This window comes from Phacochoerus africanus, chromosome 7 (genome assembly GCF_016906955.1).
Source record: "Phacochoerus africanus isolate WHEZ1 chromosome 7, ROS_Pafr_v1, whole genome shotgun sequence".
Taxonomy (NCBI): domain Eukaryota; kingdom Metazoa; phylum Chordata; class Mammalia; order Artiodactyla; family Suidae; genus Phacochoerus; species Phacochoerus africanus.
This window is the reverse complement of record NC_062550.1, coordinates 105223404-105249311: the sequence shown is the minus strand read 5'-3', so window position 1 is coordinate 105249311 and position 25908 is coordinate 105223404. Positions and strand designations below refer to the sequence as shown.

Genomic DNA, 25908 nt, shown 5'->3' with positions numbered 1-25908 from the left:
ATCTTTCCAAATGAGCAGTAGAATCTTTCTAAAATTGGAACGTAGTACAAAAAAAAAAAAATTTGTATTGCAGAGTTCCATTCCCACTGTGGCTCGTGGGATTAAGACCCCCCGACACAGTCTCTGTGAGGATGCTGGTCTGATCCCTTGCTTCGCTCAGTGGGTTAAGGATCTAGCATGGCCACAGATGTGGCAAAGGTCACAGATGAGGCTTGTTCTGGATCTGGGGCTGTGACGTATGGCTGGGTGTCACCGTAAAAAATACAAAAACATAGCCTGCTTTCTTAATCTTGACAGAACATTTAAGGAAACAGTCTCTAGTTATAAAGAAAAAATTATCTAAAATTTAGCCATTACCTCACTACTTAGGTTTTTTCTTTTGGCAAATTAAAGCAAAACTCAATTTAACACCGCTTAATTATAACAGCCTAAATAATATGTCCTTTTAATAAAAATATGCCAGAGTTCCCGCCATGGCTCAGTGGTTAGTGAACCCTACCAGCATCCATGAGGATGCAGGTTTGATCCCTGGCTTCGCTCAGCGGGTTAGGGATCCGGCGTTGCCGCGAGCGGTGCTGTAGGTCGCAGATGTAGCTCAGATACTGAGTTGCTGTGGCTCTGGTGTAGGCCAGCAGCTACAGTTCCAATTGGATGCCTAGCCCGGGAACCTTCATATGCAGCGGGTACAGTCCTAGAAGACAGACAAACAAACAAACAAACGTCAAAGGATGTGCACAGAGATTCTAAAATAATGTTCCCTAAATGAACGATGTTCAGCTATGGATAATGAACATCCACTGAGAAACTACTAAGACTTTTGCGGAGGGCTGGGGGGCATGGCGGGGGGGGCGGGGGGAGGAGCTGCAGCAAACAAAAGCTCCAGGGCCAGAGATTGAGCCCACACCACAGTAATGATGATACCAAATACTTAATCCACTGAGCCACCAGGGAACTCCTTATTTTTGCTTTTTTGGGGGCATATAGCACATTTCCTAGCTCCAAATTTTATTTCTTTGTATTTTTTTGTCTTTTTAGGGCCGCATCTGCGGCATATGGAGGATTCCAGGCTAGGGGTCGAATTGGAGCTGTAGCCGCCAGCCTACACCAGAGCCTCAGCAACGCCAGATTGGAGCCACATCTGCGACCTACACCACAGCCCATGGCAACACCGGTTCCTTAACCCACTGAGCGAGGCCAGGGATTGAACCCACAACCTCATGGTTCCTAGTCGGATTTGTTTCTGCTGGGCCATGACGGGAATTCCCTAGCCCCAAATTTTAAAAGAGCCAAACCCTTCCTGCAATAAGTTCAGTCTAATCAGAAATAAACATATACAGAGTTCCCATCGTGGCTCAGTGTAAACAAATCTGATTAGCATCCATGAGATGCAGGTTTGATCCCTGGCCTTGCGCAGTGCGTTAAAGATCCAGCGTTGCTGTGGCTGTGGTGTAGGCCAGCAGCTAAGCTCCAATTTGACCCCTAGCCTGAGAACCTCCATATGTGGTAGATACAGCCCTAGAGAGACCAAAAAAAAAAAAAAAAAGAAGAAGAAAAGAAACATATACAGATACATTTACAAAATGATATAGCCTCTCTAATCTAAAATTTTAATTCTATTATACATGGATCATTTCAGTATATCTTTTCTAAAACCTCAAGAATTAATTTTAAAATTATACATTTCTATATATTTAAAAAATCAAATTGAGGAAAAACGGAGAGGTCTGGGAAGAGGATGGCAAATTTTTTGTTACACCATGACATGAATGAGTGGGAAAAAAAAGCCGGGAAAGGGCATTCTAAACTTTGGGATTATATTTCTACTTCCTTTTTAGAAATGAAAGAGCAAACCTAAGCCTAACAACTTGAGAACCTGGTAGTTCTTTTACATTCAGATAGGCTTTGGCAAAAAATACCAAAAATGAAGTTAAGAATATGCCTCAGTCTGGAGGAAAAAAACTGGAGGGGGATAATAAAAAGGAGTTCCTGCTCTGGCACAACGAGATCAGTATTGTCTCTGCAGCAGCCTGGGCCACTGCAAGGGCACAGGTTCAATCCCTGGCCAAGGGCAGGGGGTTAAGGAGCTGGCGTTGCCACAGCCACAGCATGGGTCACAACTGAGGCTGAGATTTGATCCCTGGCCCAACTTCCACACCCCACAAAACAGCCAAAAAGAAAAAAAAGAAAAAAAACTTAGCTTAACCAAATATTATTTTTCATTTTAGACTGCCAAGCTATTATGCATTTCTGGGACCACTAACTCAAGACTTAAGGAAGGAGGCATTAAGACTTCCAAGTCACAAAATATGAGGAGCATCACACATTAAAATGGAGAGCAGCGGAATTTAAAAAAAAAGTGAAGGTGTAATTGATTTTCCACGTTTTGCTGAACTGCAAGAAAAGCAGAAAGAAAATAGCTCCTAGTGAACAAAAGCAGAGTAAATAGGAGCCGACTATTAGGTATATACTAACATACACCAAGGAAGGTAAAATACCACAAAACTTATTTTATTGAGGTTTTTGGGTTTGTCATGTGTGTGTGTGTGTGTGTGTGTGTGTGTGTGTGTGTGTGTGTTTGGCCATGACAGCAGCACATGGAAGTTCTCAGGCCAGGGATCGAACCTGTGCCCTAGCAGTGCAGTGACAATGTCAGATCCTTAACCTGCTATGCACACGAGAATTCCAAAAATCATTTTAATTTGATGTTTGCGGTAGGTAGCCTCTAAGACGGCAATGATCCCTGCCTCATGGTAGGTCACAGCCCTGTGTAAACTCCTCCCCTTGAGTGAGGGCTGGATGGAAGAACTTGCTTCTAACAAAATGAATGAGGCAGAAGTATGGGATGCCACTTTTGACATTAGATCACTGAAAGACTGGAGCTTCCATCTGGGCATGAGCTCTCTCCTGCCCTCTCCCGGATTGTTTACAACCTGGAAAAACTCAGCTGCAGTGTCAAGAGGCAGCCTCGCTAAGATGCCCATGAGGCGAGAAAGCAAGACCTGCCAAAAACCACAGAAGTGAGCGGTGGAGTTGATCTCTCCTCCCACTCCAGCCCCACTTAGGCCTACAGGTGACATCAAGTCTCAGTGAGCAGCCCGATGTCAATCAAAGCAACTGGCTAAACCACATCCCAATTCCTTAACCACAGAAAATGGGATAGTAAGTGTGTGACATTCTAAGTTTAGGGGTGCTATTTTACGCAGCAATAAATAACAGCTACATTGCTAAACTTCTGAGGGACGCAGAAGAAATCTGTGTCAGTTTTCACTGCTTCAGTTTGTGTGCATCCAAGCCTCACGTTCTCTTCTCCATTTACTCTCTCATCTGTCTTTCTCCTATACTTCAGTTCTCCTTAAACATCATGTTAGTCCTTTAAGCTACTACCTAAATTTAGACCTATCACTCTATTTCCACAAATTTAAAGCTCTAATCACACTAGACCACCCTCTAGCCAACCAATCTCAAATTATAACTTCAGAATAAACAACAACCGCTTGATAATGTGTTAGTGCATTTTATAATGTACTCATGCTTGATGAGTAAAGAGGTATAAAAAATTATTCCTTCAATATTTATTTTTGAGGAGGGAAGGCATATGAATAGCAAGAAGGAAAAAAAGCCAGCTTTTATACACTGAAAAAGATATGTATAATTTTCTACTGAATAATTCATTCATTTGCCCATTTCCCCCAAACTGCTATAAAAAGATACTAGCTTTTACATTTGCAGATTACAAAGTTTTGACACACTTTCAAATGTAGATCACTAATCAAAAGAGAAATAGTAATAAGGCAGAAATAAAAGCACCTAAACTTTCAACTTGCCTCCTGAAACAATTGTCAGTATGGAGCCCTTTTGACAGCAATTCATACAAAAGTATTTTCTAAACTGTTTCCATGAAACTATTAAAATGAAAAGGTTAATAAATGGTCTTTAACATAAGGTTTCTTAAAAAACAATTAAATTTAGGAAATACTGCATTAAACATTTCTTTATCGCAGACTTGTCAACAAGTCTCTTTTCCCACTGATAGCTATTTTTATCACCAAAATCTATTTTTATTTCCAATTTAAGGCAGACAGTCTAGGAATCATTGTCTCATACAAAGAATGTATCTGTAACATAATAAACAAGTGAACCACTGCACTATGAATTCCAAATCTCTCTCACAGGTAACCCAATAATGAACTAATTTCATAATTTTACATTATTTTTCATCTTTAAGAGAAAAACTTTATATGCATATTTTACACACCAATAATTACATGCAATCAATAAACTTCTGAAAGGTTTTGTTTTTATCTAGACAATAATTAACATGGCTAGTGCAATACATTACAAATGAGATTTTCACCTTTTGGGATGGTTCTCAGCTACCTAAAAGACTCTGATTCACACAGGTATCTCTGCCAGAAAGACAGAAGCTACAAAATTCTGCTGAGATATGTCAGGATCTTTAGATAAAGCAAAATTCAATGCTAAAAACCCTACAAAAGCACATTCTTAGGCTTCATCACCAAAAAAAAAAAAAAAAAAGTAGGCTGGCAGGAGGAGGGGGGATGAGTCCAGAAGCCAAGAAAGGTAAGCTGATAATAAAAAATTCTTTCTGATCATAAACATTCACTGAGGCAATTTGGGACTCTTTGTGAAAAAGACAGAGGGCACCTATGAATAATGGCTGAGACATTGCTGGACCCTATAGACTGCTCTGTAATTTAGTCCTCTTTTAACCATCCAGTCCTTTATTTCTCACAACTTTCCAGCCTATGCTCCCGTAGCTAGAGTTAAATCACAGTCCTCTTCCGTTTTCCCTAGCACTGTGTGACCACACCACCCCAACACTTGAACAACACTGTAGTATAATTATCCATCCATAGGTACTATCTCTGCATTCATTTTCTTCGGCTTCCACTACGTTAAGAGCTTGGAAAGGCAGGCGCTCCTGTGCATATTCACAGCGCAGTCCCGAGAGGACAGCAGGCTGTGTCCAGGGTTAAACGGAGGAGAGAAGTATAGTTCGGCCTCCCTGGCAGACTCAGCAACAGGTTACTGATTGCATGGCAACTGAGGAGGACTGCAGTAGAGAGATTAATCTTCCCGTGGTGTATCTGACTTACTACTGTGGGTACGTTACAAAAAAACATTTTGCTATCTTCTTACGTTAGGGGGAGTAATACTTAACCTTTTCAAACAGGAAAAATGTGTAACTGTTACTATGAATTTTAGCATCTACAAAGTATTAAACTATCTTGCAGTGAGATGTACAAATGAGTGACACTCAGAAATATCACATTCTTCAAAGCAAAAGATGACTAGAACTGAGTGAGATCACACCAGAGTAGAAATAAGTTACTGTTTTAGCAGCCCTTTGTGTTGGGTGACATCGCTGCTGCTACTGCATGTTTACACACTTCCACCTGTGCCCCTAACCAGGTGGCAGGAGTTCCAAGGTAGGAAAGACTCCAAACAGTTAATAATTTCCCTCTCCCTATCACCTGCCCATTAGTGAAACTTGCACTTCCTAATTGAACCATATGCAGATATGATCCCTCCCCCAACCTTTAGTGAGATAAAATAAACCGAAATTACTGTTAAGTTTCCCTTTAGAAAAACGGAATTATATAACCAATATCATGTAATGTTTTGTTAAAAATAACATTAGCATTCTAGCATAAAACCACTGCCACAAAAGGAATTCCTTCAACTAATAAGACAGACTCCCAATGTGCATAAGTTCTCGGTAATTTAGCTACTGTGGCAATAAAGGCAGCCAAGAACAGAGCACAGAAGACAAAGTGAAAGCCAGCTAGGTTTTTTTTTTTTTTTGGAGTGGTGCCTTACATTTCACTGAAAGTCTAAAAGCTAAGTCTTGACCATATAAGGCTTTGGGATTCCCATGGATAGAAATGCTGAGGCAACAGTCAAATCCAATAACCTTACAATACATGAAACATGGGTCCTAAACTACCATGAGAGGATTCTTATATTTTGGTCTAGTTTGTTTCATTCAAATATATTTTTGCAGATAATCCCCAAAGTGTTCCTGAAAAACATTACGATCAAATTCATAGCATTAAAATACATAAAACAGTACACAAAAATCACAGAAAATTCCTTAAAAAACAAACAACTTTGATGGAAATCTTCTGAAAGTCTGTTACATATATCTCTGTCATTTTAAACATGTGAAAAAAAATCTAATTTCATTTTTCTCTATTAACTCATTACGGTGTCACCTATTAAACTCTTGATGTTCTAGAACATTTACAGTTAAAATGATACCTAAAATGCTTTTGGGGACCATTTTCCTCTTTTAATAGATTTTCTGCTATCTTGCTTCCATCTGTCACTTTCTAAAACTACCTGATAGCTTCCTATCTTTATTTTAATTTATAGCTCTTCATTTGCCAAGTTATTTTTTTTTTTAATGAGCTTAAAATAACAGTACATAGAATCTATGTGAGGACTTCTAAGTAAAATAAAAGTACATGGGCTTAAGCATGTGAATTCTGCTGTATCTGTTCTATGAATAATGCCTGTTTTCCAGCTCTTTTTTAGGTCATAAAGTTTCCACTATGAGGGGAAAAAACATGAGTAGAGAAGTTATGCCCTGTAAAATGTAAATGTGGACCTATAACCAAGTAACACCAAAACCAACAACTGCTGAAAAAGGAGAATGGAATATATGTTACTGGCAATGGTTTCTCTGCCTACAAGTGATTAAGAAGAACAATCATGTGACGCAACTAGTGTGGATCATTTCAGAGCTCCTGGAAAAATTAGTGGTGACCCTAAGAAAACGAGCAAAGACCCCGAGATAATAGTTCTCTTCTACATTATTTATATCATACTTACAACTTTCATACTTATGTCTTTAAAAAAAGGCATCCCGATAACTTACCGTGTGGTTTAATTTTCAAGAATTCGACAACATAAAAAAAAAAAGGGAAATAGAAGTTCATTTCACAAAGCTTAGCAGTCATATAACACAAATCCAAGTCTTTTCTGACAGAGCTATTTCATGGCAAAGAGAACAGACTATGTAAATAAAACATGCAGGTAGATTCCAAAGCTCTGTTTTTCACAACAATACACTTCTCTTTCCAGAAAACACCTTCCAGGAGACCAAAAAGTTTCTGGACTTTAATACCCCTCACCAGAACCACTACCCGGTTCACATTTGTTCAGTGACCACGGAACAGCTACCACATATCGGGTAAAATCTGCTGGGCATACAAAGAGATGACCTGAATCACGACTGATGCAGATGGGTACGAAACGTACGATTTTAATTGGGAACAAAATAGGAGGGAAGACGACCTTTATTTAATATCCTACAAAATAAGGTATTTTGCAGGAGCTCAGAAGACAGAAATAGCCTAGGAAGGAGTCATGGCTTCTAGGAGTATTTGTCTTTAAGGATAAAGAAATAGTGAAGGCTAACAAGGTGGGGAGCAGAACTTCAGCCAGAGAGCATGTGGTGTTGCTGAAGGATCCTAAAGTGCAAAAAAGGATGATAAGTGAATGGGGAGAATTCAGGGGAGATAAGAAGGGAGACTACAGGGCCAAGGCTGGCTTTGAAAGCCAGGGTAAGGAGATACAAGTTATTTTGTGCAATGTTACTGATCAAATATGAGTAATATAAACATCACTCCTAACAGAAAAAACTCCCACAAACTTTCCTAAAACTGACATTATTTCTTATATTACTTAAATAGCTATTAACAGAAACCCTAGGCTTTTACACGTGCCATATGTATTTACATATATGCAGATGTGTGTGTGTACATATCTGGATGTGTGCATGTCTATATACATAAAAATCTAAATAGATTTACAAGTTTTCTCATCACATTTTTTCCTTTAGTTTGTAAAGGGGTTTGGGATGTCATGTGGCTGAGAATTTACTCCCATCCAATTACAAATATGACATTTTCACTAAATTAATCTTGTTCTTTTCTCATCTGTTGATGACACAAATCTACTATATTTGGCACCAACTCCACGACAAATACAAATGTATGCAACTGAAACTAAGAAGCAGTATTTAATTGTAAAACTCATCTGTCTACCTGTCTTTCCAGCTCATATATTTTAGATTTATCTTCACAATGAAAACTCGAGAATTTAGGTATTCTTAGCGAGGTTAAGAAAAAGGGGGGGGGGGGTTAGTTTGATTTTTGCGTTTTTTTAAGGCTGCACCTGCAGCATTCAGAAGTCCCCAGGCTAGGGATAGAGTCAGAGCCACAGCTGCCAGCCTAAGCCACAGCCACAGCAACTCAGGATCCAAGCCATGTCTGTGACCTGCACTAAAGCTCAGGGCAATGCCGAATCCTTAACCCACTGAGCAAGGCCAGGGATGGAAGCCGCATCCTCATGGATACTTGTCTGGTTCCTAACCCATCGGGCCACAGCAGGGACTCCCAAGAAAAAACGGTTTTAAGAATGCCTTCTAAATTTCTGGCTTATGTGATTAGATGGAAGACAGCCCCACCATCTCCAGATGCGTCACTGCTAAGATCTCCGAATCCTGAAATTCCCAGAGGAGAGTACAGTACCCCGTCTACATCCCTTTCTCCCTCCTGACTGAGTCGCTTTTTGGGGGGAACCTGTGAACTCCTAATTCTTGACCCTATCGATTCTTCCCAGGCCACTATTCACAGGCTTTACTCGCCTGCTCTATTTCAACTACCCACTCATTACCCCAGAATTTCTTGGCAATCTCTAGGGCTGAGTAATATCATCCACTTGCTTTCTGTTCTCTTATACACAGGCTGTCAAGCAATGCTAGAAAAATTATGAAACTGGAGTTCCCATTGTGGCCCAGAGACTAGGAACCACAAGGCTGCAGGTTTGATCCCTGGCCTCGCTCAGTGGGTTAAGGATCTGGCGTTGCCGTGAGCTGTGGTGTAGGTCACAGACGTGGCTCGGATCCCGAGTTGTTTGTGGCTGTGGTGTAGGCCTGTGGCTACTGCTCCAATTAGACTCCTAGCCTGGGAACCTCCATATGCTGCTGGTACGGCCCTAGAAGGCAAAAAGACAAAAAAAAAAAGAAAAGAAAAAAGAAAAGGAAAGGAAAGAAAAATCACGCAGCTGTGTGAATTAGGTCCACTGTAGCATCATTCTAACCTCACTGTCGTCGTCCACCTCTCTTCTGCCTGAGTTCGAATCGCACTGTCATTCACCACCCCAAATCTCCTCTCCTGTCCTCACCATCCCACCGACGCTAAATCCTACTGCTCCAAAGTGCCATTGATGATGAATGCCCTACACTTCTGCACCATTAAGAAAACTGAGTGGTCAATGGTCATTTTCTAAGGATCTCACTCCCTCCACATTCAAAGTTCTTACACTGCCACACTCCCCTTCTTCCTTCTTTTTGGTTTGGAAGGAGAAATGTCCCATCATTCCTAAATTCCTAGTGACTCGTTACACAAATGCGTTCTACTTTTCTATATTCATATTCTAATATTTTACCCTACACATCGGCCAAACTCAACTACTTACTAGTTTAATTCTTATTCTGGCATTTCTTCTAATGCTGCTCCCTCCTTCTATGCTTTCCCTACACCTCTGCCTAGACGGTACCCCTCCAACAAAAAAATCTCTCCAACCTAAAAACTAAATAAAACATAAAAATATTTCCTGACATGGACCTTCCACATATAATATTCTCCTCTTTTCCTTTAAATTGTATTATAAAAATGCTCAAACATACAGCAAAGTTGAAAGACTTCCTGTGAATACCGAGGTAACCACCATCTAGATCCTGTTGTTAACATGTTAGTATTTGCTTGGCACACAGCAATCTCACCAGTCATTCCTTTAGCCATTAATTAATCCAGCTACTTCAAAAACTACTCAAAAAGCCAAAACTCTAAGAATTAGTATAGATTAGTAAATCATCTCCCTAAATACTTCAGCATGGGTATAATTAAGTAGAGTTCAATATTTATTTTCTTCTGATGAAAAACTGACACACTATGAAATGCAAGGCTCTTAAATATATATTCATTGCGTTTTAACCGATGCATAGGCCTGTGTAACCCACACCCCTGTCGTATTTAGAACCTACCATCGCTACACAAAGTTCTCGAATGTCCCTTTCTAATCAACTCTTATCTCCCACCACAAAAGCAACCACCACTCTTTTTCTTCCCCTTCATAAATAAGAGGGACTATTTTGAAATTTCATGTCAGTGGAAACCTAGAATACATGCTTACTTTGTGAAAGGCTTCTTTAAGCAAAATGTTTACGAGATTCACTGACGGAGCTATAGGTATCAGTATGTGTCCTTTTTATTGCCACGTGACTCGTCCCTTGTATGGCTGTATCATGATTTATCTATTCCCCTAATGGCACCTATCTGGGCTGTTTCCACTTTTCGACTATTAAGAATAAAGCCGCTATGAACATTCCAGGACAATCTTTTTAGAACATAGGTTCCCATTTCTCTTGGGCGAACATTAGGAATAGCATTTCTGTGTATGTCTGCTTGGACAATAAATTGATGAACATTTTCCCAAAGTAACTGTACTAATTTACATCTCCACCAACAATGAGAGTTCCAATTGCTCTACATTCCCACTAACATTTGATGGTGCGAATTTTTTTTCTTAATTTAAAGGCTGACTGGTGTAACATTCCCCCCTTTTTGAAAATAACTGGCATCGTGTTTGTACCTTTCCTCTTACTCTGCATGGTATTAGCTATATGTGCATTTGACTCGCCCCTACTAGACTATACACTCCTTGACATTACTAATTGTGTTAACTCTTCTTCTCCCTGCAAAGTTTACAGCAGAGGGCTTTGCACATATTGTAACAATAAACATCAGTTTAACTGAATTGCTTATTAAAATGTATTTGTCCTTCCGCTTCTGGATAAACAACAAAAAAATAAAATTCCAGACGGCGCATCTGTGGAATGAGGCTACAGAAAATCAAAAGCTGGTGACTATCCTCCAATTTTATCATAGTCCTCTGCTAAAATATGAAACAACCTTAAAACCATTTATGATGTTATTTCTCTGACAAGAGTGTCATATCTAGACGCATCCATATAAAAATATACAGAAAGAGGATGCAGGCTCCATGTAAACTCTCTAAGTAAAGGAATTTTTGCCTGCCTTGTTCAATGATGTATTCTGGTGTCTGAATATAGTGCCTACAATGTAATAATACGTACACAAATATTTGTTGAATAAATACGCATGTGTTTCTACAAATGCGCCTTTTAATTAATGGCACTGAACTTAAAATAATGAACAAAAAGCTCCTTAGAGCTAGAGCTCTAAACCATAACATCCACAAACGTGCCCTTTCAGACAAAGATTTACGTTTCTTCTGGGATTTTAAAACATTTTCCAAAGTACATCTTCACACAATCTGGAATGGTAAAAGCATACAACTTCAAGAAGCATACATGACTGAATTTTACAGAAAGAAGGTGGGCCCCGAAGAGCCTCCACAGTGTATCCAATCAAGCAGGCCATCAATGACAGAGCTTAAGATTGCCCACCCACCCAAAATCTTAACTATTCAACTTGTGTAACTGCGTGCCAAATAAACTAGAGAGAGCAATTTTCAAATGTTCATTTCTATTCAAAACCCTAAGATGAAGTCTTTGAAATGGGTCACTGTGAAGAGAATTCTGTGTGTATGTATATGTGGGTGCGTCTTTTTTTAGGGCCACACCTGTGGCATATGGAGGTTCCCAGGCTAGGGGTCGAATCAGAGCTATAGCTGCCAGCCTACGCCACAGCCACAGCAACACCAGATCCCAGCCACGTCTGCAACCTACACCACAGCTCACGGCAACGCCGGACCTTTAACCCACTGAGCGAGGTCAAGGATTGAACCTGTGTCCTCATGGATACTAGTCAGATTCATTTTCCACTGAGCCATGAAGGGAACTGCCAATACTTCTTTATACCACTAAACATTTCCTGAATATCTAGCAATCAGTATTCTATGTACTATGCTAAGTGCTCAGGTTACAGAGACAAAATTAAGGAACCTATCTTAATGGAAGAGGCAGTCAAGTAAATAAACAAATACAGAACTGTTACAGAAACATGCAAGAGTTCAAAGACAACACCCAAGAGGGCTCCAAGATCAGGAACAAGTTAGGATAAGCTTCTTGGCAGAAGTGACTGCTTGAGATACCTGATCACATGAGGCAGAAAAACAGAGATTATCTCGGAAGAAAAAACTCTCTAGCAATCATGTTCAAGATTCGGCTTTCTCTAGAGCAGCTGATCCTATTCAGGAAGGTTCATATAGTTACTGAAGGACAGTCGAAGGACATTTGGGTTCTTGACATGACAGCTGAAGGGCATTTGATTTGTTTTCCGTTCTTAATGATGAAAGTCACCCTAAAAAAAAAATTTTTTTTTTTTTTTGGTCTTTTTAGGGCCGCACCTGTGGCATGTGGAGGTTCCCAGGCTAGGGGTCAAATCAGAGCTGTAGCTGCCAGCCTACACCACAGCCACAGCAACACCAGATCTGAGCCAGCAGCATCTGTGACCTAAACCACAGCTCATGGCAATGCCACATCCTCAACCCACTGAGGGAGGCCAGGGATCGAACCCACAACCTCACGGTTCCTAGTCGGATTTGTTTCTGCTGTGCCATGATGGGAACTCCAAGAGCCACTCTAAAATTTTGTGTATAGGTTTTTGTGTGACTATATGTTTGTTTTAATTTTAAATGATTTTTATTTTTTCCATCATAGCTGGTTTACAGTGTTCTGTCAGTTTTCTACTGCACAGCAATGTGACCCAGTCACACATACACATAGACATTCTTTTTTCTCACATTATCATGCTCCATCATAAGTAACTAGATATAGTTCCCAGTGCTACACAGCAGGAATCATGTTTTCATTTCTCTTGAAGAGGTAAAATTGAAAGCTTGCTTTAACTTGCTCCTCACTTTTTGAAGCTATTAAAAAAAAAAACAAACCACATAGCTCCCTTAAAGGTAAATATTACCAAGCAGTAATAATAACAGTTATTTACTATCTGAATCTGCCAAAAAAGAGAATTAAGAGAAGCAAAATAAAAACTGGATTTAAATCCAAAGAGCAGCTACTGAATTTTAAAATTTAATCACTCAAAAATCATTTATTGGGAATTCACTACAAGCCAGGCATTATGATAAATGCGTGCCTGGACTTCGCTGGTAGATAAATAGACAGACAAATGTAAAACTACAGCCTAAAAGGTAAGGTACCAAAGAGGGTGCTCACAAAGAAAGAAAGGTCCGAGAAGCGTAAGACAAGGACTCAGCGAAGGTTTCCTTCAGGAAACCACAGAGCTTCATGAAGAGGAGTTGGCCCAGGCGTAGAGAGAGAGTCTCAGAAAAAAGGGACCTAAGGGGCTGGAGGCATCAAAGAGTTTAGATAGTTAAAGGTCTGAAAGAAGTGTCGCTAGAATATAAATGAACGAGTGGAAAAAGACTACAAAAAATCTCATCGGTTTAGTTAAGGATTTGGTATCTTACTCCCTACATCTAGGTACCACTTGAATAGGATGGCAGCTACTTTGCACTACTGAACATTCCTTTAAGGAAGAGAGAAAATTCAACACAGATTTCAATTTCAAGTTTATAAGACGTGTTCTCTGGAGTTTCCATTGTGACTCAGTAGTAACGAACCCGACTAGTATCCATGAGGATGTGGGTTCAATCCCTGGCCTCGCTCAGAGGGTTAAGGATCCAGGGTTGCCATGAGCACCTGCGGTGTTAGGTCGCAGGTGTGGCTTGGATCCTGTGTTGCTGTGGCTGTGGTGTAGGCCAGCAGCTACAGCTCTGATTTGACCCCTAGTATGGGAACTTCCATATGCTGTGGGTGTGGCCCTAAAAAGACCAAAAAAAATAAAGTGTTCTCTAACAAAAATCACATTTCCTCTGAGCTTAAACTATTACTGATACCGCTACTAATGTTTAAGGTGAAAATGTGACATTTCCTCCTAAGCCCTTTTATCAGTATTGCATTTTATACATCATTTTTACACATTCAGTATTTTATCTAATTCTCACAACTGGTCCAGATTTTTAGGTTTTTGAAATCTTTTTGATTCCTAAATGAGAATAGGTTCTTATTCTAATTATAAAATTCAGTTCAACAAGTATTTACCTGATACAAAAAAAAGATAATTTTCAGAGATAAAAAACGGATGCTGTGAGTTCCTGCTGTGGCTCAGCGGTAACGAACTCAACTAGTCTCCATGAGGACAAGGGTCAGTCCCTGGCCTCGCTCAGTGGGTTAAGATCCCACACTGTTGTGAGCTGTGGTGCAAGTTGCAGACGTGGCTCGGATCCTGCATTGCTCTGGCTGTGGCAGAGCCCGGAAGCTACAGCTCCAATTCAATCCCTGGCCTGGGAACTTCCACAGCCTCACGTGAGACCCTAAAAAGCAAAAAACAAAAAAGGATGGTGAACTTTCAAAGTAACCTACTTTTTTTTAAAAGCCTCACTTCCATGCTGTTAACCTCATAAAGTCTTTTTAAAAAAACTTTATAATTGATTTACAACGTTCTATCAACTTCTGCTGTACGGCAACCTCATGAAGTCATTTTTAACTAGTTCTACCAAAATACTAGTCAAGCAGAACTTAAATTTTTGTATTGTTCTAAATACCACAATGTGGATCTTGGTAATTTAAGTCCACATCTTGCTTTCTAGCTTCATGCATGATGCTGCATTTTATCCTTTCTGCTTATTACAATCCTTTGAGAAAATGAAGGTAAATATGAATACAATCATGAACTCATAGCCCTTCCAAAGATAAGTATGAAACCACGCAACTCGTATTGTCCGGCTGATCCATCTTCTCCTCTACTCAGTATGTCTGCCTTTCCCCTCATACCACATTAGATTTTTTTCCCTTGAAAATCTGCTGGTGTATACCATCTACAAACAGGAAAGTAATGAATTACCTTTCCATACAAGTTCTTCCCTTTTCCTCTCAATTCTGCTGGACTAGAATAAAATGATACCATCCGTGTGCAGAACTTAGTTAAAAGAGAAGAATGTTCTAAATGCCTAAGGTCACATCAGCTGCATTCATTTTTTACCAAGTAGATATAAACTTCAGGCAGTACTTTCTATCTGTGTTCCAACACCTAACAGAATGTCTGAAATAGAGCAGCTACTCAAACATTAACCCGCTTTGGTAGGAAAGGCTGTAACAGCTACTTCCGTATACACCACTTACGAACCACTCCACCTCACCGCCGAGAACCTGCTGCCGAACACAACCATCCTTATTCAACAGACTGGCGGGAAAAGGACTCCTACTGTGGAAGTTCTTCAGCTCTTTCTTCAACACCTATACCACCTACAACACAACATTTTACTAAGCAATGGCTGTTGAACAACCTTGAAAATACCTGCAGAACTGCGCTTGCTTCCCATTCAGCTTTCTGGAAGGCAAATAGCTCTAGGTGCTTACAATGGCCAAAGAAAAGTGTGTTGTTTCAGGTAAGGCAGAAAGAGAGGTGAGAAAAGAACTACTTTACTTTAATTCTTCAAGATACACTGAAGCATCATTACTTTGCTTGAAGTGACTCCCAAGGCCACACAAAAGTTAAGTTCAAACGCAAATACAAAATATTTCCAAAACCTAAAATAGCAAAATTCATGTTTGAAAATCCACTTTAACACATTACACTCTAAGTCAATTCACAGATGGCTTGGCTGATCTTTCTTCCAGCTGCCGTGTTACCAAAATAACCTTTCTCCACTAATCCTACTCCTGTTTTACTATAGCTATTGTATTCCAACTTGGTATATTTAAAAGCTGGCAAACAATTTTTACAGGCCATTCTGCAAATTTCTGTGTACATATCCAACAAAATAAAACTGAAAAGCTCATCATCTAAAGACAGCACCACTACAGCTTAATAATATACATTAATGGTAACAATAGTTAAGAGCTGCAGCTATGTAAAGAAAATTAAAATTGTTCAAATAACCTAATCTGGTTTTCTTTTCATTTTCTTTTTTTCTTGAAGGAGAGGCAGACAGTACCTGTGTATTCCAAATCGTCTTACCTGCCTTTCCTGGGAATCATTTTCTAAGCTTACATCATGCACATTTCACAAACGGGGAAACAAACTCTGAGGGGTTCTATAAGAACAGAGAGCTAAAAAATGGCACAGGAAAAGATTTAACCCTAGTACAGAACCAATGTTCTTTCCAGCTACCTTCTCTTCACTTACTGTTTCTTGTCTGGTATTATAACTACCTTCCTAATTTAACATATTTTGTTTGTACATCTGTTTAGGTTTTTGCTTCATTCCTAACTCATATTTTTAAAAATGTTTTTGGCCTGCAGCATACGGAAGTTCCCAGGCTAGGGGTCAAATTGGAGATACAGCTGCTAGCCTATGTCACAGCCACAGCAATGCAGGACCCAAGCCGCATATGTGACCCACACCACAGTTCATGGCAATGCCAGATCCCTGCCCCACTGAGCGAGGCCAGGGATGAAACCTGCATCCTCATGGGTTCGAGTAGGATTCGTTTCTGCTGCACCACAATGAGAACTCCTTGTGTATGTATTTTTAATTATGATTTTGAATCAAGCATTTTCTATTGAGGAAACCACTAAAGTAACTATGAAAAGGTTTTCATTATATATATATTCTTAATTTACATAATCTACCTATAATATATTCAGATGCTAAAAACTATCCATATCTCTACACTCAACTGGAAGAGGCTGATGATATGCGTACAGCACAAGTGAGGCTAGCGTCAAATAGAGCCCCATTTCAGGTGGGCAATTAGATTGCTGCAACCTTTTGGGGGCAATTTGATTATGCTTATAAGCGATTTAAAATATTCCTTCATTTTGATCCAGAAAATTCAGTTCTGAGAACTATGCATGTGAAATCATTCTTCTTTCATTGAAAAAATTCTTATACATTAAAATGCTCATCAAAACACGAGAGCCAGCGCAAGGATACAGTATGTGGTAGTAGAGCTGAGTGAACAAATGTGAGCTATGAATAATGAAAACCTAAAAACAGAAATGAAATGGTTAAGAAAATTATAAACATCCTAGTGAATGTTATTCGAAGGTAAAATGTAGAAAAATTAGGTAAATGGTAAGTAGGATAGAAAAACTACAGTGCAACTGAGAATATTTAAAAAATACACAGAAGTATAGACACACACTTAGGAAAGGGAGAGGGACTACAAGGAAATACGCAAATTTATTAACACAGAGTAAATGGAATACTTTTTTTCCCTTTTCTTTTCACTGTTTTTTTTTTTTTTTCCTTTTTAAAGTGTTTTCCAAGTTTTCTTATAGGGCTTACACGTAACAATTAAAATTAGAAAAAAAAAAAAAAAAAACCCTGAACATTCAGCAAATACCAATAGAAAAAACAGCTTTTTATTGCTTATAGTGTATAGGACTTACTGTACTTCATAAATCATCTAAGTTTGCTTTTATTTATGCAATTTAATTTTAAAATACATTTCTTTTACCTGTATGTAAATACAGGTTCTCTGGCCCCTCCCCTCAGAGTCTCTAAGGTGTACCAGTACAAGGGAGGGGCACGTGGGAAGAGTAAGGTGCCATCGAGAAGACAGTCTGGTGAAAGAGATCAAAAAGAGACGTGAGATGTCTTTGGATAAATTTCCCAATTACCCTAAGAAATTATTAAGACAAGCTCTAATGCTTTTCTTAATTCTACTGGAACTCATTGCTCATGATTTTCCATTTACAATAAATCTACTCTGGCTTTCAAAGGTAACTAAGAACATAAAACCTACCTTCAAAATTGGGGGAAATTTGATTGCCTAAAGATACTTAACCTATACTAACAAAAAGATCATCAGTTCAGAAAAAAAAAAAAGTTAAAAAAATAAACAGTTGGTAAATAGAGTACGAGCACCTTCATCTACTGTATCTATTACATAAAGAAATCTATTTTCTTGGTTTTTAAATCTTTTTGGGGGGTAAGGGGAGGCTCGTCTGCAGCCACGTGGAAATTTCTAGGCCAGGGCTAGAACCCACACCACAGCAGTGACCCGTGCCAAAGCAGTGACAACACTGGACCGGTTAACCCACTATGGGAACCCCCAAAATAAATCTACTTTCTTTAAAAACTAGAAGACTGCTACACTCCAGGGTGTATTAGGCAGTAAGGGTTCTTAGTATTTTAAATGGAGTGATCTCCACCATCAGCCTAAGGAGCAGATCGCCGGCTACAGTGAATTTCTGAAAGAAGAGAAGATTTCTTCATATAAATGGATCTCTGAGACTGCAAATGTTGAATTAGGACACTAACTCAATGCATTTTTCCTATGTGAAGCTTTCTTAAAGACAACATTAAATCGCACAATGTCTTACAAAGTATAGTCTTTCCTAAAATTTACTTCTATGTAAAGCAGGATGGACACCACAGGGAACTGTGTCTAATCTCCTGGACAGACAATGATAGAAATTAATATTAAAACAGAATGTACGCATATGCAGGGCTGAGTCAGTCTGCTGTACATCAGATATTGGTAAAACACTGTAAATCTTATTAAAAACCAAAACAGAACACGATGGAGTTGCCACGGTGGTCCAATGGGGTTGGCTGCATCTTGGGAACGCTAGGACGCAGGTCTGATCCCCCGCCCGGCACAGTGGGTCAAGGATCCCGCGTTGCCACGGCTGTGGCATAGGTACAATTGCAACTCAGAGCTGATTCCTGGTCTGGGAACTCCATATGCCACGGGCAGCCAAAAACAAACAAAAACGTAATGATCTGAAGCACTGTATTTAATTATTTCAAATCTTCAAAGAACATAATGCTTACAGTACATTAAATATCAATGACAACCACCATACATGTACTAAGCTCTAGTTTTACTTTATTCCAAAATAGGAAGAAAACAGTTCATAATAGAAAAAAACAGATGCTTTTGAATTTTCTGCTGAAACTAGTAACTTCTTTTCTTTTGGTCTTTAGTTTTTTATCTCCCTGTCATCCACAGTCCTGTAAAAAGTAGAAGTTCTAAACTTGGAATCAGATTATCCAATGAAAACAAACAAGCTTTCAGTAATGGAAAAAATGACTTAATGCAAGAGCAGAAGCTGGCAGAAAAGCAGGTATAAGATCCTGTATATGTAAAATGAAAATGAAAGAAAAGCATTTAATAAGGCTTTTTACATGATGTCTTCGGACAAAAGGAATATTTTAAAGGATTTAACTGAAACATAAAGTATCAATATAAGACCAGTGACCAATAGTTCTGTTATACCTTAGCCCTTATATATTCAGTTAATATTTTTCAGGTGAAGGTACTTAGAGCCAAGGACTGATCCGCCGAAATTTAACCACGCCCCCGGACGTCAGGGTCCTACATTCCCTGTCTGACAGCGCCTGCCACCACAAACAGCAAGCTCTGGGACAGCAGAGCGAGGCAGCGGGCAAAAGCAGACCTCGGTGTTCCTTGGCTGCATAAGGGGAGCTTCCCGGAATACCCCATGGCACAACCCTAGGAGATAAGTGATCTGCCGGCTCCGCTCTGGCCCAGCTACAGACCTGTAATTAGTCCCCGGGTTCCTTAGGATACCAAGGAGGTGATTCAAGGAGTCCAGAGGCGCTGTAACACCGTGTTTAAGAGAACAACGGCAAATCAAGCCGCCCAGGTGCCATGCTCAGCTCTGCAATTTATAAGCTTTCGTGATCTTGCACAACTGCTATCTCCTTTTCTTCACTAGTAAAACAGAATAATAAGAATAAAAATGCTGACCTCATACGATTACTTTGAGACATTATTATACAACCATTCTACTACACAGCCACTCTTTCTATAAGAACCTGTTATAAACTACAGGTTCTACTCCCTAACACCTCTATTTAATGCCATGTTGTTTTCACTGAAAAAAAGGGAGGAATTATTCTGCTAACTGACAACAATTGATTTACCATGTTGGTGGGAGTAAAGGAGAGAGTTCATTGGGTGAAAAAAGGGCCTATGTGATTTAGTCTAAAAGACCAAACTCAAAGAGAACTGGACTGGATGACTATGACAATTAAAATGCATCTTAAAAAGTCTATTTCAGGGGAGTTCCCATCGTGGGAACTCCCATCTCAGTGGTTATCGAATCCGACTAGGAACCAAGAGGTTGCGGGTTCGATCCCTGCCCTTGCTCAGTGGGTTCAGGATCCGGTGTTGCCGTGACCTGTGGTGTAGGTCGGAGATGCGGCTCAGATCCTACGTTGCTGTGGCTCTGGTGCAGGCAGGCGGCTTCCTAGCCTGGGAACCTCCATGTGCTGTGGGAGGGCCCAAGAAATGGCAAAAAGACAAAAAAAAAAAAAGTACATTTCAAAGTGTACAATCTCCATTACTTTGTCCTTAAAAAGTGTTTTTCCTAATCTTATAAGAGCTACACAAAATTAAAATGCTTTAAATCTTTTTTATGCACTATGAATTTCATTCCTCCATATGGCTCTAAAAAGACAACAGACAAAAGCCAAAAAAAAAACAACAACCTCCGATTTTGAAGGTCAGTCACTGTACAAAGATGAATACTAACAGCTCAAACTATTTTAAAATTTCTCAATTTAGTACTAAGTATATGCCACTCTGAAACACAGACTATAGCCAGTGGCTAAGGAAGTTATTACTGACTTGAGAGAAGGAGAAGCAGAAAAAAAGCATCAATTCCTAATAAAAATCACTTTATAACCTCAGCACAGAATTCTAAACATAAAAATTATACAATATTGATCCCCAAACCAACTCTTTTTCAGTGACTAGGAAACCCAGAGTATCTAATAAAATCAGAAGGAGACTGGAAGAAATATATATATATATATATATATTTTTTTTTTGTCTTTTTGCCTTTTCTAGGGCCATTCCCGCGGCATATGGAGGTTCCCAGGCTACGGGTCGAATCGGAGCTGTAGCCACCGGCCTACGCCAGAGCCACAGCAACGCGGGATCCGAGCCGCGTCTGCAACCTACACCACAGCTCACGGCAACGCCGGATCGTTAACCCACTGAGCAAGGGCAGGGACTGAACCCGCCACCTCATGGTTCCTAGTCGGATTCGTTAACCCCTGCGCCACGACGGGAACTCCTGGAAGAAATATTTTTATCTCTGAGGGTGAACTACTGAAAAGTTTTCCAAGCTGCTATTTTCCATGATTATCAAAATAATTCTCCTCCAACAGACTTCATTCATTCCGGTTTTACCAATTCCTTCTCAATTTACATACCAAGTCTGTCCTTCCAGGCAGGCCATGATCTATCCTCCCAAACCTTCCTTTACAAACTATCCTCCATCCCTAGACCTAGGCCTCCTCCAGGCCCAAACACCTATAACTACATCCATCTCCTTCCTCATGTCTCCTTTAGCACACGTGAAAGGTTATAAAAATCCTAGCAGGAGTTCCCGCTGTGACTCCTCGGAAATGAACCGGACTAGTATCCATAAGGATTCAGGTTCGGTCCCTGGCCTCACTCAGTGGGTTAAGGATCCGGCACTGCCTTGAGCGGTGGTGTAGGCTGCAGGCGCTGCTCAGATCTGGCACTGCTGTGGCTACAGCATAGGCCAGCAGCGACAGCTTCAATTCGACCCCTGGCCTAGGAACCTCCATATCCTGTGGGTGCGGACCTAAAAAACAAAACAAAACTCTAGCAAAATCTGCTTGCCCTTTTTTGTGAATCATCTCGAACATGAGGACCCCAGAATTCTTATACCGCACCCTCCCCTCCCCCCCGCTTCGGACGCCTCTTACCACGGGAAGTCCCAGGGCTCAATCCAAGAGCGAGCTGAGAACAGCATCTCTCCCCCACGGTAACAGCCCCTAGAGCGGGTGTGCCTCCAACTCCCTTTCCCTCCTCCCGCATCCCAATCTTCTCTACGGGGAGCGCACGTCTCTGAAAATGCCCATCGGATTACAGGAGGCAACTACAAGTTTCCAGTGTATTTCTAGAGCTCTCGTATGAGACCGATTTAACAGGGCTTCCGGGGGCCTACTATACCTGACCTCTACCTCCTGCGGCGCCACGCTCCCTCCCACAGATGTGCTCCAGTGACGACCCCACTGAGTTCTACTACTCATCCACTGGGCGGGACGCCGGAGCACCTTCCCTCCTTCCTCTGAATGGGGTTTTTTTTTTTTTTTCCTCCGTCTTTTCAGGGGTGCACCCACAGCATACAGAGGTTCCCAGACTAGGGGTCATATCAGACCTACAGCTGCCGGCCTACCCACAGCCACAGCAACACAGGATCCGAGCCACATCTGCGACCTACACCGCAGCTCACAGCAACGCCAGATCCTGAACCCATTGAGCGAGGCCAGGGATCGAACCTGCAACCTCATGGTTCCTAGTCGTATTCGTGTTTCTGTTGCGCCATCATGGGAACTCCTGAATGGCTTTTATATGTTGTTTCCTTTGGCCAGAAACCTATTCCTCAACCTTCTACCACTGAGAATCTACCTCTCTACTATATCAACTCTACCAAGTTACATCAATTTATCCTTTAGGTCTCAATTCAACCACCACTTCCACAGAGATCCCATGCAAACTCTCATTCCCTTAGAAACATTTATTATTTCCATTTAATTGAAATACATTTGAATATACGGTATTTTATGCTTTTCCTTCGAAATACTCAGCACAACTTTTATTGATTATCTGACTAAGGAGAGCAAAGTTTTGTCTGTATTTCTTATCTCGTAATACCAAGCCTGGCACATACAAGGCACTCAACAAACATTTGTTAAATTCATGAAATACCAATAGTTCAATCACCATCTAATCAGTATAAGAGAACCTCTTCCCTCTATAAATATAAATTCCAAGTTTTATAAAGAATTGATTTAACAAAGAGCCTCAGCAGTCTCTTGTGATATTTTACTTTAAAAGGTTTATTAATTCAGAGTAAATGTTTCCACTATTGTTATGCATGTTTAATCTAGCAAGAGAGACAACTTTTTAAAATAAATGATTAGTTTGGGGAGAATTAACTTCTTTTCAACAGTCAATCTACCAAACCATGAATATAGTTTATTTCTTAGCTCAGAGTTTCTCTGAAACCCTTACAGCAAGTCTGGCAAGGTCAAGACTCTCATTCTCTTATGAGTGTATGACAGAGCTTTTCAAAAGTGATATTATGTGGAATCAGACTAAGTGCAGAAACAGAAGAACTCATTTATCTTCTATGAAGCAAGACATTACAATCCGCAAAATGTAAAACAATGCCACTCTTCATTAATTTTTTTAATTTGTAAAATACTTCTTTCACAAATATGCTACATATGTTGGCATATGTTATTTTTTAAATAATATTTTAAAGCTTTTGAGCTTTCTTTTCTTTCTTTTTTTTTTGTCTTTTGTCCTTTTAGGGCTTCACCCACACATATGGAGGTTCCCAGGCTAGGGGTCTAAACAGAGCTGTAGCCGCCAGCCTACGCCAGAGCCAGAGCAACTCCAGATCCTTAACCCACTGAGCGAGGCCAGGGATCGAACTCGCAATGTCATGGTTCCTAGTCGGATTCGTTTCTGCTGCACCACAATGGGAACGCCAAGCTTTATTTTCTAATTTGTTAAATATGTGAAAGACAGCCAACACTTTGGTGTATAGCAGAAATGATCACAACTTTGTAAATCAACTATACTTCAACAAAACTTTAAGAAACAGATAATTAACAAGGACCTACTGTATAGCACAGGGAACTCTAATCAAACATTCTAAAATAACGGAAAAGAATCTGAAAAAGAATGGACACGTGTATGTGTGTAACTGATTCACTTTGCTGTACACCTGAAATACAACATTGTAAGTCAACTATATCCCAATAAAATTATTTTTTATTTTATTTATCTATTTTCTGCTATTTAAGGCTGCACCAGTGGCATAGGGAGGTTCCCAGACTAGGGGTCAAGTCAGAGCTGTAGCCAACGGCCCACACTAGAGCCACAGCAACGTGGGATCTGAGCCACGTCTGCAACGTACACCACAGCTCACAGCAATACCAGATCCTTAACCCACTGAGTCAGGCCAGGGACCAAATCCGCATTCTCATGCATACTAGTCACATTTGCTTCTGCTGTGCCACAACAGGAACTCCTAAAAAATTTTTTAATTAAAAAAAAAAAAAAAAAAAGTCAGCCAACATAAAAAAGATCTTTAGGTTCTTCACTGTTTTTTACGTTACAATAAAGACAGACAAAAAACAATAAACAAAAATCTTAATATGACGATTTTATTGAAATAACTGTAGGTCCATATATAGTTATAAGAATTTATCCAGCGAGATTCCTCTGCCCGGTTTCTCTCAATGGTAAAATTCTGTGAAAGCTATACAGTCATATGACACCCATGACATTGATCTTGGCGTAACTCATCTCACTCAGATTTCCCCAGTTGTGTTTGCCCCGTTTGGTGTAGGCTGTTCTCAAGTTTTAAGAGTATAAAGGGGCCTCGAAGTAGAAAGATTTGAGAATTGCTGATTTTAGACTGAATGCTTGTTCATGCTTTTTGATTTTTATAGATGATGTCTTTATACAACTGATATCTGCTTCTTGATGAACTCACTAATTCCAGCTTTATGTCTTCCTCATCTCCTTGTTCAGAGGGACCCAGCCCCATCAGTTACTGCTGATAACCTCAGATGAATAACATAAGGCCCCTTTCCTCAGAATGTGGAATCAGAACTCAGAAGGAGAGCCATCTTTCTGGATATCTAGACCAGAATGTAAGCTCTGAAACCGTTGCTGGCCTCTGATTTTGCCTTCTGAACTGGGAAAACAAGTAGTATGGTCTGCTGAAAAAAGAATAAAGTAGATTTGTCGGAAACGATGAGAAACTTAGATCCAGGACTTCCTGTGTTGCAAAAATTCCCTGGTACCAATTCATTCTAAGAGCCCAGATTCTATAATCTTACAGTGAATTGTTTTATTTAGGCTAGTTCCAATGGGCTTTTCTTACTTAAAGAATCCTAGTATGTGCAAGAGGTCCTTCTACCATTTTCCTACTAGTAGTTAGTCAAATACTAAGGGTTAAGAAGCTTTGAAAACCAGCCTTTTTTTTTTTAACACCCAAGGGACTCAAAATAGTTGAGCTGATGACTTTGGGGGTGTCAGGGTTTATGTGTGTGTGTATAATTGTGTATGAATTCATTAACGATTCTAAAAAAAAAAAAAAAAAGACTGGACTACAGACTTTTCTCTCTAGAAACAAATTTCTTATTCCACTGGTGGGTAGTCAAAAGAAGGCTGTAATTGGTAAGATCTGCTAAAATAGCAGACAAATCTTCAAGTGCAGAACTAGATAGTTTTACAAATGTAATGTCAGCATTGAGGAACGGTTTTTGTGTTTTGTTTTGTTTTGTTTTTAATCTAGGCTAAATACTAATTTAGCACTGCACTGAATTAGTATATTTTATTTTAGTGCTTTTGTTTAGGGCCGCACCCGCGCCGTATGGACGCTTCCAGGCTAGGAGTAGAATCGGAGCTACAGCTGCCAGCCACAGCCACAGCATCGCAGGATCCAAGCTGCATCTGTGACCTACACCACAGCTCATGGCAACGCCAGATCCTTGACCCACTGAGTGAGGCCAGGGATTGAACCCGTGTTCTCATGGATACTAATCAGGTTCATTTCTGCTGTGCCACACGTGAACTCCCCTGAATTAGTGTATTTTAAAATGATTACATTGTTGTCTGACACTGGGCTTGCTTTTAATCTTCTAGCAAACTTTTTCTCAAATTTGTCAAAGACAGTCTCTAAAAACCTATAGTCATCAACATTCTAATGCAGTTTTACATTAATACCCATGCTCTCATTTTATCGCTTAAAACCTGCTATGCTCATGCTTTCTGGAGTTTTCTCTCAGCTTCTACACTTTTACCTACTAAAACGCTGAGTGAGATACAGTC

General features: G+C 40.0%; 1 protein-coding gene across 6 annotated transcripts in view; it reads right to left on the bottom strand.

Annotated features, from left to right (window-relative positions):
- PPP1R12A (protein phosphatase 1 regulatory subunit 12A) overlaps positions 1-25908 on the bottom strand; it is a 150358-nt gene that overhangs the window by 108663 nt on the left and 15787 nt on the right. Inside the window, exon 1 of one of the 6 annotated variants that reach the window (XM_047788368.1) lies at positions 17503-17521. The exons of the other annotated variants lie outside the window; for them this stretch is intronic. The gene's annotated coding sequence lies outside the window, so the exon portion shown is untranslated. Of the gene's footprint in view, positions 1-17502; positions 17522-25908 lie in introns of those variants that run through there. 6 annotated transcript variants of the gene reach the window in all.